Source organism: Apium graveolens, chromosome 1 (genome assembly GCF_009905375.1).
Source record: "Apium graveolens cultivar Ventura chromosome 1, ASM990537v1, whole genome shotgun sequence".
NCBI classification, from domain to species: domain Eukaryota; kingdom Viridiplantae; phylum Streptophyta; class Magnoliopsida; order Apiales; family Apiaceae; genus Apium; species Apium graveolens.
In genome coordinates this window covers 201,124,910-201,130,464 of record NC_133647.1, presented here as the reverse complement: position 1 = coordinate 201,130,464, position 5,555 = coordinate 201,124,910, and positions in this window count along the sequence as shown.

The following is a 5,555-nucleotide window of genomic DNA, read 5'->3' as shown; positions in this document are numbered from 1 at the left end:
TCTATCCCTCTAAATTTTCATCAAGATTTGACTCATAAGAGTAATCAGTCTTGCATACTCAGTGAACTTTTTTCCGGGTCCCCCTTTTTTTGGCGATGAATCAGTTTCTTTTCTAACCCGAGGATACTTGTCCTTTGCATTGTATTCCTGGTATGTCTTCCGCTTCTTTCCACTAGCGGACTCGTTGCTTACCATTGTCTTCTTCATGTTTTCTTCAACTTCGATATACTTTCCTGCTCTACTTTAGAGCTGTAACATATTTTCCGGTGGCCGTTTGGCCAAAGTAATTTTGAAGAACTCGTCCTTGGTTCCTTGATGTAATGCTATCATAGCCACCTTATCATCAAGATATGTGACTTTTAAAGCATCCTTTGTGAAATGATTCAAGTAGTCCTCAAAATATTCCTTTGCTCCCTGCACAATGCTTATGAGGGAAGCCGAACTTTTTTCGTGCACCTTTCCGCTAATGAACTGTTTGATGAAAGCTTGACTTAAATCTCTAAAGAATCCAATCGAATTTGGGGCAAGCGGATGTACTACTTAAGCGGATGTACTACCTTTAGGCCATGCCTGATAAGGTTTGAGGGAAAACTCGACATTTGATTGCATCATTCACTGGTTGCAGCAACATCGTGTTAGAAAAAGTCTTGACATGATTTTTCGGATCCCCAGTCCCATCATAGGCCTTTATAGTGGGCATCTTGAACTTCCTTGTGATATGGGTGTTCATGATCTTGGCCATGAAAGACGGGGTTGGATTGTCTGTGTCCCCTAGGGGAGCAACCCAAACAAGTTTCCCCGAGGTACATCCATCATTTTCCTCCTGGGAGTCTCCTCCAAGTCGATGACTTGAGTAGCTCCCCTAGTTCCTGTAGCTCGGTTGGTTCTCGGTGGCTATTTAGCTTGACTAACCTTCATATCCCTCTTAAGCCTTATAATTTCTGCTTCATGAGCACGTATCCTTTCCTCAAAAGTTTGGGATGCCATCCTTTGAGTTTCTTGAAACTCGGGTCGCGTACCTCCAATAAGCTCGGGGTGCCTGCCTCGAACGGGCTCTTTATTTCTACATCTCCTCCTGTGACTGACATCCTCGTCGGTTGATTCTCTGTTTTCCTTAATTGTATATGGTCTAGAGACGTCTCATTCATTATTGGTTGGTCACAAAACTCTAATATAATTAGGGTCGTTCCACGGTTGTGGTTGAGGCGGTGGGGGAAGCCTACTTCCTCTAGCCTCAGAATACAATGACATCCTATAAGTAGGGTTTATTGGCATATGGTGTATCACGGTTGACATATAAAAATCCGCAGATTGTATCCCCAAATGAGTGTTCAGATTTGAGTTTTGAGGGTTCGCCCCTAAAGTCGGGATTGCCTGAGATCCGGATTGGGGAATGATAAGATTTGTCGTCCCTTGAGAGTAGGTTGAGTGAGGTAGAATCTCAATGGCGGATGTGATTGTTTGGATAGTTCCAGTCGATGCTCATTCAGGAGCGTTGATTCCGTTTCGTATGGCTACCATGGTTGATATTTTTTCCCACGCGCCAAATATTGTGGGTTGAAAAACTAAAGTGTGTTTAATACTAGGGTTCGTGAGGTCAAAGGCCTTATTTTAATGATCTCGTGTTTCATGACTCAATCTACCTTCATAAGATTCCTACGTACCTTGTTATATGCTAAGGATCAAGTGAAAAAATATAGTTCTGAATGGAGGGTTAAGACCCTTTATAAAGGTGTGAGTAACCCTGAATTAAATTAGGGTTATGAGACTTGGTGGGTAAGTCTCAGACTTAGAATGGATTTTCATTAAATTATGATCCACTGTAAGCATTTTTCTTTCCATATAGTTTTGAAGGGACCATAAATTGTTGTGACAAGGTTTCAAGCTCTGTTTTCGTTTGTCATCATCGTCTATCTACATATAGATAAGGATAACCCATTTCTGAATTTTGTAACCTTGTTTTTAGGTAAGACTACATGAAGAAAATATTTTCTTTATATTTTCCATTTTTGTTCTCACTAGTCGTTTGTTTAAATACATACATATATCTCTTGAGTTTTTTCCATGCATAGCTTTGTTGTTTATTTAGCTGAGATTATTCTTATAAAATATGAATTAGCCATGGCATTTTTACGGTCACTAAGCGCTCTCCATTGTGTTTTACATATACAAGTACTATATTAAGATGACCTAGAGTTAACATTGCTAGTAACTTGAAAAGACGTGGCCAATATTACTCCTGACTCATATATGGTTCTAAAGCTTCTTACAAAAGGGTCCAAAAACCACAGTAAAAATGTGTATTTGAAGAAATTGACAAACTGCAACATAGATTAAGAAGCTGCATATCAGAAATATAGTAGCAACCATCATTAAATCTTCTGAAATAGGGAGAAAATTTTGATTCTAGTTGTCAAACTAAGTCTGACTACATGTCAAACATATCTAAAGATTCAGTAATCATAGGTATCAATCTAAATTAGGTATTTTATAAAACAAAAAAAAGCATCAAATTCAAACTATAAAAGCGGCGCCAAATCCAGTTATCTAGCTGCGAGCTCAGATGCCATGTCATCCATGATCAAATAACACATTAGTTACTACTTGCTAGTTTAAATACAGAATCATATATCTAACGCTCTCCAATTTTTTTTGAGGTAGATGTATGAAGAATAAGATGTAATTTCAAGATTACAAAATATAATAAATTTTGTGTAATATGATCATTACAAAGTTACAAAAGTATTCAGCAAAAAAGCAAAAAAAAACAAATTACAACAGTAACCATTAACATAAACTCAATAAAGCTTTTTTGTAATATAACTTTTGTCAATCTCTTGTTCACTTTAATAAACGAAGTTTCTACTTGAATTCCCAAAAATAGCGAACTAAAAAATGAGTGTGGAAATATAATAAAACACAGCCAACTGCCAAACAAACAGGCCCTTAATTTACAATGACTGGGAGGTATGTACACGTGGAAGGCCACAAAACTGGAATTGGGACCCACTTTATATAACATTCTCTATCCCTCCCTGTCACCTTCAACCATTCTCTGTCCATATCTGAGTTTCTTGATAACAAAGTACTCTCTCTCTCTCTCTCATTACTTTCTCGGTTCTCCACATTGTTTCCCATACAGTACAACAATACAACACTTCTCTCTCGTCCAAACTCTTTCTTCTCAAACCAAGAACTTCAAGAAACAACAATGGCCGACTCTCCAACCAAGTAATATATATCTACATTAATAAATGTATAAAAATGGATTACGGCTTTGTAATGCATGTTCTTGGGCTTATGTTTAGTCTGGTTTTCCATTACAGTGTAGTATGTTGTTTAGTATGTTGTATTGATTATGTTCTAGTCGTTTTATAAAACTAAGACTGAAACCACCACTGAGACTAGAACACTGAAGCAATGGGATTAAACTGAACTGTTCTTGTTCCTCTGCATTTCATCCAACATTGCCATCTGTAGCAAAACCTCCTCCACATCCATAAGCTGTTCTAGCTGCATCTCGATTGGGCTGCTCATTCTGCACATTCTGAGCTTGAACTTCCGGATCAACCACCTCCTCAATACGTACAATATTATTGACTCGTTTTTTCATTGGTTGCACATTGTTTAGAAGCAATTGAAGAGTATACTTATAGCCTCCTGACTCAAAACACCGAGCATGTTACCAAGACAACCATCCTTCAATATACTTAGAGCCTCCTGACTCAAAACACCGTCATTATCAAAGCTATAACCATGATACGTTTTCTCCTTCCCTTTTGATATGTTACCTGAGGGGCCTTCATGATCCTTATCCCCAATAAGTTTAGGAGCGAGGCTGTGATTGTTAGCAGCTACATTCTAGTCGTTAAATTTGGTATTACGATGTTCTCTTTTAAATTGACTAAATACCTTATCTAAAGATAATTTTTATCTCTTATTTTTATTCATTTTATTATTTAAATTATATTACATGGTAAAAGTAATTGTGTTTTTTAATTTTCTTATAAAAAATGATCTCACAGGAAATTCTCTAAGTATGGAAAGATCAATTCGTGACAGCATGACACACAATGCAGACTCAAATGTCGACTCGCACCTTGGAAGTGACAACAGTCCTGATATAAACTTTGAAGGCATATGCTGGATATCATTGGGTTCCCAGTATTTGTTTGCTAATGATGATGCCCTCGGAACTGTCATTACAAAACATCCTAAGTTTCCTCTTTGCGATATTCAAAATATGACGAATTTTCAAAGAATCACCCGACAGCTTCTGGAGCTCATCAGTGTCCCAGAAAAAAAGGCCACACTCTACCAGGCGTTGGAGACTTTATGCCAGCCTGATGTTGTGAGACCCCGGTCCCTAAGAAAAATTTTAGAACAACAATTGATTGACATTAGAGTTGCCTCGAGAAGTAAAGCAATGATTGTTCTAGATTTGACTAAGAAGTATGCTGAAGCTGGTGAGGATAAGATGCCCATTTTACTGTCTGATGATATGCTGAATGACTTGTATTGTGAATACAATCTGCGATTAATACATATAAATCAAATAAGTGTGTGCGTGATTAAACGAAATCAAACAGAGAAAGGAAGAATATAACCAAATGGAAATCCTCGAGTCCAGTTGAAACTGTCTCCTTAAAGCTATTTCACCTCTCACCGTATGTGCGAGTCGATAGCCTCCCAGGATAAAACGAGATACCAGTATAATCGATAGATCGAATATACTCTCAGCGAACTTGAACTAAGCCCGAGAACTATCACCGGAGTATTGGAAAATTTAAGACTAAAGAGACCGAGAATGAAAGAGAAGACTCTTATTCCCTTGACTTAATAAAACTGATGCCGTAAGACTCTATTTATAAAGAGAGGCTTGAAAGGACTTGTTTTTCTTTTCGATGTTGTACATGGTATTTATAAGAAAAACTAAGGAATAGGTTTGTGCTACTCTCGATGTGGTACAAAACCACTTTTCATATTAAAAGGTAAAACTTTGGAACATCAGTTCTCATTCACCTTTTACTCATTTTGAGCGTGTAAATATGCGTTGGAATCCCCTCGAAGAGAAGAATACGTTCCAATAAATACACACCACTAACACATAATGTGTCTCACTCATATAGAGTCTCAAAATGATTCACAACTTAGTCTAAAATACTAAGTTTGTCCAACAATCCCCCACAAATGAGATTGATGGTCCAGTAGCACGCACCACATAGACAGACAGACGCGGAGCTTGACTTGGTGATAGTTCCGGCGGTCAGATATAGCATACAATAGGTAGAGAATACTCCTTGAACCTTCGCTCGAATAAATATATCGACTTTACTGGTAGACAGTATGACGCGATGTCCTTGAACTGTTCGACCGTTTATGTAAACGATGACATACTCATCACTATATCTTTCCTGACTCATTCAATTCTCATGATTATGTCCATTTTGGCCATGGAACATCGTCCTGGTTCTGCAAGAGTTTTTTAAAGAATTGTGCCTCGCAATTCTCCTTTGAAGCGGCCCCACTTCTCTCCCACATAGGTGATCTTTATC